Raw genomic sequence first — 14258 nt, 5'->3', positions numbered from 1 at the left:
TTTGAGATTTACACAAGAGTAGTGATAATAGCACAGAGAGTTCCCATATGCCCGTCACCGAGCTTTCCCTAATGTTAACATCTTATGTAACCATGGCACAGGGGTCAAAACTAAGAAATTAACGAGGGTACAATATCATTAACGAAACTGCTGATGTTTTTCCGATTTCACCCAGTTTCCCACTAGTGTCCTTTTTCTGTTCCAGGATCCAGGCCAGGATCCCACATTCTAAAGCAGCCCTTTAGGATTCTTCAGGGGCAGCAATTCCTCCCTGCTCCCCAGACCAGCAATTCTCAAACTTTAGAGTCCAGAGAGTTATCAGGGATTTTGTTTAAAGGGTATGTCCTTCCCTAGACGTTCTGATGCAGCAAGTCTTAGATAGAACCCTGGCATATCCTTAGCAAGCATCCGACACAAACTCCCAGATAACTGGTTGGTTCCCGATTTCTTTGTAAGTCAGGTGTCCACTTGTAGATTTCCTTCATCCCCTGGCTTATCCTCAGGAAACAGCAGAATTACCCCCACCCACCACCTACTACCAGACCCTGGGGAAACTGCTGGGCTAACACAAAATCCTGATTTTGGAACCACTGGGTCAGACACATCATCTGCCAGGCCAACCCCCCTGGTTAAGTCCTTCTCGAAGAGGGGAGAAAGTGACATTTACCTGCCAGTCACAGATAGGTACATATTTTCATTTAATCCAAAGAGATTATCTGTAAGTAGATACTATTTCCCCCATTTTATAGTTGAGGAAACTGAACAAAAGTGATATTAAGGGTAGGGTTGCCAGATTTTGCAAATAAAAATATAGTTGCAAAATATAAAAGTTGAACTTTAGATAATACAATACTGGAGACATACTGATATTTTCAAATATTGTCATTTACTAGAAATTCACACTTAACTGGACCTCCTGTATTTTATCTTGCAGCCCTGTTTAAATGACAAGTCTGTGGCTGCAGAGCTAGTAAGTAGGTCCAGATGTGGATCTGACTCTGATGTCTGCAGCACAGGGCACCCTGTGCTTGCCAGCTCAATGCCTGCCTCACCTAGTGAGCTGCAGGCAACATGACATGGGAACTGTGTGAATTTGTTTCCTGCTGTATCTCCAAGGCCTGGCACCATATGGCAGTAGATGCTTAATAAATATTTGTTAAATAAATGAATGACTAAATGCATTCATGAAGGGACTCCATACTCTCTTTGAACCAGGGAAGGCTGCAGAGTGATAGTGATTAAACAGAAAGGCTGAGTTCGTGAGGTTGAAACGGCCTTTGCAAAATTATAACTGAGGAAATTATAACAGTGAAAGAAATCAGATCTAACCGACTCCATCTCGTTTCTAACCTTTAAGCTGTCCTTGTTCATTCCTGGGCATAGGCTGAACTAACTTTGGGAAGGGATTCAGTTCATGATTTGACTTTGAAACAAAATGGATAATAGCCCTTTCCTGAAAAGACCCTCTTCTTGCCTGGGGTCCAGTCTGCCTTCGCAGGACTAACAAATCAGCTACTGATTAGAAATTACAGTTTAGGGGTCATGCAGCCTCTGGCTTCGAGAGTCTGAACTTCCCCACATTTCTCCTGGGGATAACGTCACTATTGTGAAGCCTAAGATCAGTGCTTGAGAGATTTTGCAGCCCCTGCACTCCATGGATCGGCGGACACCACCCAGACCGGTAATGTGGCTCAGTCAGTTCTGCCATCGCACCCGGCAACAGAGACAGCAAGAAAACCTCGCTTCGACCCCCTATGATTCCATCTCCAGCCTGACCAATCAGCACTCCCCACCTCCCAAGCTTCTACCCACCAAATTGTCTTTAAAAACTCTGATCCCCAAATGCCCGGGGAGACTGATTTGAGTAATAATAAAAGTCCGGTCTCCCGCACAACCAGCTCTGCATGAATTATTTTCTCCATTGCAGTTCCCCTGTCCTGATAAATCTGCTCTGTCTAGGCAGCAGGCAAGGTGAACCCAGGGCGCTTACAAGGTGCTGGGTGATGAAACTGCCTGTAGGTCTGTGGCCTCGTGCCCACACCCGGGGGCTCAGTTCTTGCACACTGAACGATGGCAAAGAGCCCTTTTTCTCTTCACCTCTGAGGGCCTCTGTTTTCTCAACGGTGAAATGGGATTGTGTGTCTTCTAGTTCTAGGCTTCTGTGAGTCTATGCTTTTTCTTCATTAATCCCACCCTCCAGTAGGTAAAGAATATGGCCAAAGTAGAGGATTTGCTGCTGAACGCTACCCATTTACTTCCCAGGTCACTATTTATTCTCCCTCCTCCTCGGCTTTCCCCTGCTCCTTCTCTTCCTCCTCTTCCTTGTCTTCCTCCTTCTCATTCTCCTCTTCCTCCGTCTTCATCCTCCATCTCATTCTCCTTCTCCTCTTTCTCTTCCTCCTCTACCTCCTTTTCCTATTCCTCCTCCTCCTCCTCCTCCTCCATGACAACTTTCTGAGTACCCCCTTGGTGCCTGGCCTTGTGTGTTTTTTTCCTCGAATGCTCCCTTCCACCCTAGCAGACAAAATCAGAAGCCCAGAGAGACCCAGCACAGCACAGCTCCTCACAGACAAGGAAAGACGTTGAGAGCGCATTGTATCTTTTAAAATAGACCTGTTGTCGTCGGAATGTATTTTTAGCCATGGGAGAGACTGGCATGCACTCAGTGCCACCATCTGCCAAAGGCAGTTGCTAGGCAACTGACACTGACGACAGCAAGGAGATGACTTCATGGAGGATCTGAGGACCCTGGTGGCCCAATCCCGCTTCCCTGTCTAATGCCTGCGTGCCAACAGTCAGGCCCACGAGAATACGCGTTCCTCTCCTTCTGGGAGGGGCGGGGAGTTGATTCAAGGCCTGTGAGCTGACAGCATTGGATGTTGCACAGGTAACAAGGGACACTGAGCCATCACTGTCACCTTGATTAGTAGATTTTCTATTTAGAAACTTCAGATGCAACTGTGGTCTAAGACGGGGGCTCTGAATTCAACTAGACCAAAGAATACACATCCCTCTCCCTGGCAGCCCCATAGGCACTGGTCTGGGTCCGGGTAAGAGCTGTTTGGAGGTAGCTGGCTCAGAGGAAGCTTCATAGACAAAGCAGCAAGTCGGTGGCCAGGACCCTGGATTCTGGCCCAGTTCTGCGTTTTGCTCTCTATGTGAGTTGGGTTAGTCTCTTCCCTTTCCTGGCCCTCCCTTTTTGTCACCTTCCAAGTAGGGATACTGCACCAGATAAAATACATTTATGGGAATAAAAAACGGAATAAGCACAGAATAGAAAACCCATAAGCCAGATCTGGGTTTACTCATGTGATACTTCAGGTAAGATACTGAAATTCTCACTGCCTTCATCTCTTTATCTGCAAACAATAGTAGTAACACTTCTGTTGTGACGTGAGAATTAAACAAAGCAGCACATGAAAGACATGCACCTTTGTTTTGGCTTATTTTGGAGCACAATAAATGGGTGAGTATTATTCAAGTTCTGTAGCAGAGACTGTATGTTGTCCACCACAATCATTTCTCCTCGTCCTTATTAATAGACTTTAAGCTGGGCGTGTTTCCAGCCTCCCTTGTAGCTAAATTCTCACCAAAGGCATATGAAAGGAAGGGATGGGGGCAGCTTCTACTTCACTCACTTACAGGAAAATTGCTTCCCTGAGTATCTTCTCTTTTTCTCTCTGTAAGCCAGAGCATAGATATACCTGGGACACAGTCTGACCATGCAGAGCAGTAGGACATGCGGGGGCTGGTGCAGAGCAACAAGATGGAAGGGACCTGGGGTCGCTCTTGTCTTAGCACAGTTCGTGCACTAAAAAGAGGACTGAGTGAATGTAGTTTGTTTAGGAGGCATGAGCACTGGCAGATGAGTGGGGAGGGGACAAAGAGAAAGAAAAGCAGCCACAGTGTGGATGACAAGAGCTTAATCCCATAGGGAGGCTCTGGGAAATTGTGTGAAACAGGCTTTAGGGCAGGCCAGGGAGTGAGGAAGCAGGGGCAGTTTTACCCTGACACCCATCACACCCTGGTACCTCCAGTCTTCCACGTGGTGTGAGCACAGTGAATGTTGGCAGCCCAAGGGCAAAGATGCAAGTGATAGCCATGGGCAGCTGGGCCAGAGGGTGCAGAAATGGTATGGGGCACCGAGGGGATGTAGGCACATCTCCTGCAGCATCAGCCATGCTTTGCCAGAAAGAGAAATAGACTTCTGTGCTCTTGAACCACTGTACATTGAGGATTCCCTGCAGCTTAGCTTTCCCTCTAATTAATTTAATTGCCAAGTGCATGCATATGGAAGGTTTTGGTTTTATTCGGTCCCTCCAAGCTCCTGGGCTTTATGTGGTGCTCACGGAGTTTACGTTGTGATTGAGGAGACAAGGTTAATGCTGAGAAGCAGCAGTGTCTCAAAAGAGTGTGCAATCAAATGGTTAATGGTGTTTCTGGGGCTCAGGGAGCAAGTGGCATAGGCCCTCAGGGAAGGGGCAGATGAGTGTGGACTAGCATAGTCAAAGAAGGCTTCCTGGAAGAGGTGGACTGAAGTGGACCTTTATCTGCTCGAGAGGACTGGGAGCGCTGGGGTGAAGGGCATCCTTGCTGAGCCATGGAATAGCTCCTTCTGTCAGGTGTGGGGTAAGCAGGTACCTTGGCTTCTTTGATGGCAGAGTGGACTTAGGCCAGTGGCTGTTGGAGGTGGCTGCATGATGCATTTAGAGGAGTGGGCTGTAGGATGCCTCTTAGCTGTGAGTGACCTGGAGGAGGGGGTGTGGCTACAGGGCACATCGCCATTGCTTTCCGTGTCCTGAGGTGAGGAGGCTAATGGCAGGTGCCCCTTGTCACATACCTGATATTGCCAGTGTCCAGATGGCATGTCAAGCTCACTGAGGCTGAGACCTGCCCAGCACTCAGGGAGCAGAGGTGAATGTCCTGGAGTGAACTCTGCGGCTGGATGACCAACTCAGGCTGGGCACTCATGCAAGCAACGCGTCTAACGGGCTTAGCAGACTGTAAGCACTCACACCATCTTGGAAGGCAGGGCTGGGGGCTCCTTAGGGACCATCTGGTCCAGATCCCTCATTTTGAGGATGGAGGCATGGAACCCAGAGAAGGTAACGAACTTGTCCAAGGCCAGCAGAGGTAACCAAAATTCAAATTTCCTAACTTTCCCAGGCAGCCAGTGCAGCGGACATAGAGCTAGATGGGGCCACAGACCTCAGATCTTCTGCCATTCACCTGTGGGTCATTCACTTTACCCACTGGCCCCTTTTTCTTATTCGTGGTAGCTCAGAACTCAAGAGAGGGTGAGATCAGGTTCCTCTGCCTCCAGGCATGTGTGTGTGTGCCTGTGTGTGTGTGTGCATGCACACACACACGTGCTCAACCCATGGAATTAAAGCTTTCTCCTTTCCTTCAAATATCCATGGTTCCTCTCTGCCACCTTTCTGCTCTACCCCAATGTAGAACATAGTTCTCCTTGGTGACTAACTGCAGTCATTCCTGCTTTGCTTTTGGTTTGATTTGTTTTAACCTCTAGGCACAGTTTGGTTTTGCTGATGAATCTGAGGAGCGGGTTGAAATTAGCAGATTAACTTTTATCCTCATTCTGTGTCCAATTTCAGTGGGAAAGAGGGTGCAGGAAAGACTCTAGCCCTCCATTTCCTCAACAATGAATTGAGGACAAGTGGAAAGGAATGAGGAAATTCACCCAGGCTTCCCAAGTTCCCAGTCCTCCCAGCTCTGGAGGGAAAGTGGAGGGCAGTGTCTCTCAGAGGTAAGGAGGCTGTATAGCCTTACTCAAACCAAGGCAAATGAAAACTGCCCTTTTGTGGGCTTGTTATAAACCCCATCATTTCTCTCCACTCCTCACATCTACAAATGTGGAACATTCATTCCCTGTTCTAGATTCTCTCTGCATATTATTCTCTTTGAGAAAATATGAACAGCTTCCTTTGTTCTCTTTGGGGAATTTTTGTCTGGAATGGAGAGAAACGAGGAAGAAGGGTTCAGCCCTCAGCCCCTGAGAAGGGGAGCCTCTCTGGAGCTGGTACTAAGTGACCATGCCCACTGCAGGTGGAGAAGTCGAGAGGCCTCCACGGGACACCCAATCTATTTGGGGAATCAGGCCTACAAGTCAAGGTACTTATGGACAATACAAGACATAAGATGAACTAAACTGCGAGAACTGTGGGTCACCTCAAACATACAGGTATCAAGAAGGGAAAGATTAGTGTGGACTATCACAGAGAAGACACTATGGGGGCCAGGTGCGGTGGCTCACGCTTGTAATCCTAGCACTTTGGAAGGCTGAGGTGGGTGGATCACCTGAGGTTGGGAGTTCAAGACCAGCTTGACCAACATGGAGAAATCCTGTCTCTACTAAAAATACAAAGTTAGCCAGGCGTGGAGGCACATGCCTGTAATCCCAGCTACTTGGGAGGCTGAGGCAGGAGAATCCCTTGAACCTGGGAGGTGGAGGTTGTGGTGAGCCGAGATTGCTCCATTGCGCTCCAACCTGGGCAACAAGAACGAAACTTCGTCTCAAAAACAAACAAACAAACAAAAAACTGAGAAGACGCTATAGGACAAGAAGCCTGCAGTAGGATGCTGACCGATGGGATTGGGTAGGATAAGAGGAACAAGAAGAGGAGGCTCCGGTGTTCAAGGAGGAAGAGTGAAGAAATCAGAGGCCCCAAGATGTGAAGGAGTAGAAATGAAGCTGGAGAGTTAGGCTGATTTAAGGGGTGTATGGATGGGGGCTGCAGGGGAGCAAACTGATGAAGAATCAGACAGGGCAGGGGGAGGAGGAGATGGTTCTTCAATACTGAGGCCAGACAAGAGACTAGTACATACTCTGATAGCCTAGGAGGGCTTCCGGCGACAGTGGCACATCCATAGCCGTTTTCTAACAGTTTTGAGAGAGGTGAGTGGGAATGGAGGGATCCAGTGAGTGGGACAAAAAGAAGGAAGATGGGCAGATTCCTGTGGAGCAGATCTGCCGTGCGTCTCAATTCGCAGGAGCCCTGGAGATTTCCTCGTTAATTCCACAGACCCGCTCATCAGGCACAAGAAGGGACAGCGACAGGGGCTTAGTGGTGAGGAGACTTGTCCTGTCAGGTTGAGCTCATCTCTCCGTACTCTTCCCCAAGAAGCCTGGGATGAGTGAGTTGGCCTCGCCACCTGCTGTGGGGGGCTCACCTGAGAATAACGGGGGTGTCCTCTCTGACTATGCTGGTCCACATGTATCTGCCCCTTCCCTGAGGGCCTATGTCACTTGCTCCCTGAGCCCCAGGAGCATGATTAACCATTTGATTGCATGCTGTTTGGAGACACTTCTGCTTCTTAGCATTAACTTTGTTTCCTCAACCACACATTACCTCTATGAGTATCACACGATGTCTGGGAACTTGGAGGCACCGAATAAATCCAAAACCTTTCATATGCATAGCACTTGGCAATTAAATTAGTTAGGGGGAAAGCTAAGCTGCAGAGAATCCTCAGTATACAGTGGCTTCGAGATCGTGGAAGTCCATTTCCCTTTGTGACAAAGCATGGCTGATGCTGCAGGAGCTGGATCCTTTGTCCCTTTCTGACAAACGTAGCTGATGCTGAGGAGCTGGCTTCTTTGTATCAAGTCCAATGCTCTTCTGTCTGCTGTAGTTTCATTCAGAAACAGAGAATCCCTTATTGCCCATGGGATGAAGTTTCTCATTTCTTCCCGTAGCACTTGAAGCTCTGAATCACTTGTCCTTGGCCTAAAGTACTGTTCTTATTTCTCATTAGTATCTTATCATCGTCATCAACATCATTATCAGCAGCAGCACCAAATAAAATTAACTAGCTTAATTGAGCAACTATCTATGCCAGGAACTGTTTTGAGCATTAGATGTGTAATAACTTTTTAAGCTTTACAACAACCCTATGGGCAGAGACTATTCCTCCCCATTTCATGAAAGAGGAAACTGAGGTACAGAGAAACAAACTAGCCTGAGGTCTCCCAGCTAGCACGTGGTGGGACAGTGGATGCATCTGACCCAGAACTTCTTGCTGTGCCTCAAGCACACCATGCTGGCTCAGGACTCGCAGCTTTTAGCCAAGCTGGTCCCCCTGTCTACCTCTTAGCTTCTTACCTACCTGCTGCGCAGCTGCATAAGACCTGCCTGCAAGGTCTGTCTTAAAAACACCTCTGCTGGAAATCTTCTCCAGCTCCCCTGGGAAGCCCCTCTCTCTGGACTTCCCAGCACACTCCAATTCTGGTACCCAGCACATCACACTGCTGGTGTTCATTCACATGCCCGTGGCTTCCCTCAAAGGAAGAAACCACCCTTTTTCTATTTTTGCACTCCTTTAAATAAACTTTTAATTGACCTGAAGGAACTGCATTGTCAACTTCAAGGTTTTTTTCTCCCTCCCTGCAAGGTCTGGTGTGGAGCAAGGATTTGATAAGTATTCACTGAATGGAGACATTTTTCTGCCCCAGCTTGGCTCCTCTGTGACCACCCTGTTCCCAACTCTTTGCTGACTGGGAGAATCCAGACATCTCGTACAGCTGCAGCTCTGTGTGGCCCACTTTGGCTGGAATTCAAGGAGTAATTACAGAAAAATGAGTATTATTACAAACCACATCAATCAACATCCGTCTCCTCAAATGCTCTCACCAGGAAACAGGGACGATCTCTGTCAGACATTGTCTTGTTTAAGCCTGAGTGTCTTTCTTGTGACCAGGGAATATGTGCACCTTGGAGGGACACCAGCGTTGACCATCTGTAACAGAGTCTGTAGGACGTATTGCTTGTCCAGTTTGAGGCTGCACGTCCCTGGAGACGGACAGACCTGAATTCAAATCCCGTCTGTCACTTTCTCTCTCTGTGGATTTGCACAAGGAGCTTAACTTCTCTGAGTCTTATTGTTACAGGTGATGTGGGGACAGTAACACTTCCTAAGAGTGTTGTTGTGATGATTAAATGACGTGGCATATCTAAAGTGTACAAAGATTTCCTAGGTGATAAAAAAAATAAAAGCATCCTTTTCCTCCCACTTCTCAATTAATCATTGTATTCTTTGTTCTCCATTGGGGGTATAGTTTTGTAATCACGAGGACTTTGCGTCAGCAGCTTGATGCTAAGGTCCAACTTTATCTATGTGCTTTGCAGAGCTCAGAAGAACCAAGACAGAGTTTTCCTGGAGAAACTGGGACTTGCTCTGGGCATGGGAGGAAGAATCACGTTAAAAATCAGATTTAGGGCCAGGCGCAGTGGCTCATGCCTGTAATCCCAGCACTTTGGGAGGCTGAGGTAGGCAGATCACGAGGTCAGGAGTTTGAGACCAGCCTGACCAACATGGTGAAACCCCGTTTCTGCTAAAAATACAAAAGTTAGCTGGGCATGGTGGCATGTGCCTGTAATCCCAGCTACTCAGGAGGCTGAGGTAGGAGAATCGCTTGAACTCAGGAGGCGGAGGTTGCAGTGAGCCGACATCGTGCCACCTTACTCCAGCCTAGGCGACAGAGCGAGACTCCATCTCAAAAAAAAAAAAAAAAAAAATCAGATTTAAAGATATTCTGGGGAGTGCCAGGATAACCTGGATAAAAGGAGAAAAGCAACTGGGAAATAGAGTACCCCTAGCCATAAAACTGCCCCCACCTTATAATACCAATGTAGAAACCATCCATGCTTAGTCTGCAAAGGAAGTTGCCTGTGTGACAAAGCCTGGATGCAGAGCCTGGGAAACATCATGGATGGGAAGGGCAGGACTTTGCTGCTGTAAGAAGTCTGGGGAGAAGAACTTCTTGCCCTGGGCCACTGGCACATTTAGCAACCTTCCAAAATTTAAAGAAAATTTATGAAACTTGGGACTCAAGTAGCCATGTGCCTCCATTTGCATGGATGGAGCCTGGGTATGGTGGATTTTGGATGATTTTTGTCAATCTATTCAATTCAATTTAATAAAAATATCCTGATCCCTTTTTGGGTGAGACATAGCACTAGGAGTTGGGCATCCGGGAAAGAACAAGACAAGTTGACACTCTGTGTTGCTTGCAGTCTTCTAGACTGATGTAGGGGGAGGTATGGATTAGAAACATAGGGTACTGACCCCTAGCTGGTGGTAAGGGGAGGCCCGACCTAAGACTAGAAAGATGAGAGTGTCTGGTGCCATTATGCTGTGCCAGGTGGGTCTATTTCCTCCATTTATTATTTACTTTGTCACTTATTAGCTGTGCTACTATAGGCAAATCACTGAATTTTTCTGAGCTTGTTTCCTTTTTTGTATAATGGAACTAGTATTAAAAACTTCCCATTTGAAATAGGTTTTGTGAAGATTAAGAGAGACAATGAGTATAACATATTTATGCAGTGCCTGTGTAATCACTGGACAGGTGGTGGTGGTAATGATAGTAGAGATTTGACCCTGAGAGGTCCAGGAGTGGAGGAATTAGGATCTCAGAGTGAATCTATAGTTGGTGCCTTATTATCTGCCTTCCTTTGGCCTTCTCAGACTTTCTATGAAGCTCACAAATTCTCCTTCCCTCTGCCATCAAATCCTGGCTATTTCTACACTTAAGTTCAATTCTGCCCTGATCCTGGTACTCCTCCCTGACAGGTGCAGAAAGAAAGAGATTCACAGAGAATAAACACAAGCACAATTATATTTCATTTCTAGCCTTGGCTTTGGTCCCAAATCCCAATGAAACAACAGTGAGTTGAACTGGATCTCTTTCGTGATCATGTCAATTCTTCATCTCTACAGAGAAATTAAAGTCTAGGAACCTCCTTTTCCTCATTTTATTTTTATTTTCCTCAGTCCCAGACATGAGAAGTCTTTCTCTGGAGCATCCAAGTATAGTCTGATTTCCCTATTTAACAGGGCTATGTTGTTAAAATCATCTCCTATGAGTATAGATTTTCTATTTCTCCTTATTTTTTCTGTTAGTCTTTGCTTTATGCATTTTGAAGCTATGTTATTACGTGCCTACAAGTTAATGATTGTAATAACTTCTTGCAATTTTTTCCCCATCTGGTTGTAAATATTTCCCTTTCCCCCTGCCTTACAACGCAGGGCTTTATACCATAGGGGAAGAGTTGCAATCGAAATCCCTCTCAACTAGACAAAATTCTTTGATGGCTCTATGAATGATTTGATTTAAGACAGTTAATTTTCCAGGTCTTGCAATTTCTGATGTAAAAGGTCTGTAAAGAGGATCAGAGCTAGAAAGACCCCAGTAAGATCTCAAACTGCTGAGAGAGTAAAATTGCAGAGAAGTCCACCTGATAACCCTGCTCAGCAGCGCTTCTCCCTCACTGTCCTTTATTTTTACTATTTATCTTATTTCTTCCTTATTAGTCTCTGAAAGCTTACAAAGCAGTTGGACTGCCATTATACCTCTGTGGATTGGAAAAATGATAATCCCCTTTTTATAAGTGAGAAAACTGAAGACCACAGAGGTTGGTATGACTTGCCTAGGCCTCCTCACTCAAAAATACTCATAATGGCAGAAACAAGACCAGAACTCATTTATCTTGCCCCAAATCACTGCACAGTGACAATTTTCTGCACTCAATTCCTTTGTTTCTTTTTTTCTTTGTAAGTAGTATGTTAAAAACAAATGTTGATTGAACCTCTTTCTGGTTTCATGCACTGTGCTAGGCATGTCCTTTTATGAGGCAGTTATGGCTCCTGCCCCCTCGAATCTCATATTCTGGTGTAGAAAGCATGTTGACACCTCCACACAAGTGCACTGGTGAGCATCACACCAGGAGTGCCCTGTTTCTCCCCAACTCAAAGGCAGTATCTTTGGATGTAGGAGTTGTGTCCTTTTTTTTTTTTTTCTCTGCATCCCTTTAGACTAATGAGTCCTAGTCTAGAACTCTGTGACCAAAGGGATCTCAGTTCAGACTGATGCCTAGTAGAGGTGAAATGGCCATTCCCCCAGTCAGAATTATAACATGTGCAGTTTGTTTCTGTTGCCCCTCTTCCTTATTCTGTCTATCTTTCTTTCCTCTCTCTCTCTCTCCTATCTTTCTTCTGATCTCTGCTACTTCCATATTGACCTGGATTTTCCAGTCTGCCAAACTCATCCCCTCATCTGAGGGTCTTGTGCTTCACCACCCCACATCTTCCTCCAGGCATGTGTGTTGTAAGGAAGGAGTCACCAATGGTGGCATCTCAGGCAACAGCTGTGAGGCAGAAATTCGGATGATGCCCTTCATGTCTTCCTATATATAAATCAAGAGGCATAAGATTATATCTGACAGGGACTGCACTTTTGTGTCTTCTGAGTTTCCTTCAAAATTCCCTGGGTTCAGGACTCTGACAGCTGCAAAAGACGCCTCGAATAACTACTCCTTCCTGAGTATCTTCTGGGGAAGAGTTTGGATAAACAATGATTTCACAGGATGTAGGTCAGGACATGGAGAAGAATCCAAAGTGGTCTCCTCTCCCGCATTCCTCCCACAGGCACGTCCTTAAGATGTCAGTCCTGATGGTCAGGAAGTGGTAAACAGTGAAGACACTGGGCCATCTCTTCCCACCGGATGGTGGGGATGACCATCCTTGGGACTTGACCAAACTGGACAGAAGTTGTCACATAAGAAAAATTACTGCTACCCATTCCTTGCTCCATGGATCACAGCCTCCTCAAATGCAGTCACCATTAAAGTAAATGTTCACATTTCTCATCCCCTGCTGCCGGCTGCCCTGGCCTGCCAGAGGATGAAGTTTCTGTTTCATTCTATAAACAGAGCAGAGGACATGGAAAATCTTTGGTGGCTTTCGGCAGAAGGATCAAAGCAGTATTCAGCAGCCAAATGCACAGTCAAAAAGGCTGAGATCAAAGAGGAAGGATTTGATTTGAGGGTAAATTCTCCTGTTCCTCATTACAGTCCTCACCAAGGCTGCAATCCTTCCATGTTGAAAGGAACAAGGATGAGGAATTTTGGCTGCTGCTGGCTGCTAAAGCCACGTGCTAACAGACAGACAATCCCAGCACAGCTGCAATGTAATTGTAAGCCTCAAAATTAAAATAAAACCCATTGATATATAAGAGGAAAAGAGGAACAACACCAGTGGGGTCAGAAAAAATATTTGCAAGGGCCCTTGGGTTGGCCTAAATCCTGCATATAAAATGAGAGGTGTAAGTGTTTGCCATGGAAGCCTTCAGAGGGAAGCTGGGGGAATTCAGGCCTTGGCAGGTGATTCCAGTCCTCCACTATGGCTGGTGCTCAGTGCACCAGGGAATATAAATGCCACCTCGATAAATAGAAAATCTGGAGAGACCGGAGCCAAGGATAGGGCGCAGTTTGTAAGAGGAAGGCTTTCTTGCCAGGATGGGGAATTTGCTTCCCAAACTGTATGGTCGGGCAACTTTGTGTATTTTTTGCTGAGGGGCTTTATTTTAACTTTATAGTGTGAAGCTTTAAAAACAAAACAAACATCTTTTACTAAGATGCCTACAAGGTATGTGCTTGCTGGCTTTATTTCCCTTCCTTTCTGGGAAAGGGCCTGTGTTAGTTTGTTTTCATGCTGCTAATAAAGATGAACCCGAGACTAGGTAATTTATAAAGCAAACAGGTATAATTGATTCATAGTTCCACATGGCTGGGGAGGCCTCACAATCATGGTAGAAGGTGAATGAATGTCAAAGTCAGGAGTCTTGCATGGCAGCAGTCAAGAGAGAGTGTGCAGGGGAGCCCCCCTTTATAAAACCATCAGATCTTGTGAGACTTAGTCACTATCGTGAGAACAGCACGGGAAAGACCCACCCACACGATTCAATTACCTTCCACCAGGTCACTACCATGACACGTGGGAATTATGGGAGCTACAATTCAAGAGAGATTTGGGTGGGGACACAGTCAAACTATATCAGGGCCCTGGTGTAGATACGAGAGAGGTGGGCAGCTCTCCTTCTGACTCACGCAAACCACTTCCTCTTTGTGCTTCAGTTTCCCTATCACACAATGAGGATGCGGGGTGGGATAAGCACCTCCCACGTGTGCTTTATAGACAAGTATTTGAATAAAACTTGGGCAAGGTACTGAGTGGATGAGATTTAAGTGTCCTGGTACTCAAAGGAGTGTGAGTGAGTTGAACACTGTATAAGTTGGCAGGTCCAACTGCCTACCGCTCCCTGGCTTTTGGCTGCAGAGCAAAGTAAGCTCGACTCTTGTTCCTCACCACAAATCTGCGTGGTGCACTTGCTTTTTTCCCCCTGGACGAGCACCAGGGGACTTCTCAGCCCTGACAAGCAGAGCTTTGCTGTAGGCTGT

This window comes from Macaca nemestrina, chromosome 18 (assembly GCF_043159975.1).
Source record: "Macaca nemestrina isolate mMacNem1 chromosome 18, mMacNem.hap1, whole genome shotgun sequence".
Taxonomy (NCBI): Eukaryota; Metazoa; Chordata; class Mammalia; order Primates; family Cercopithecidae; genus Macaca; species Macaca nemestrina.
This window is presented reverse-complemented; position numbering follows the sequence as displayed.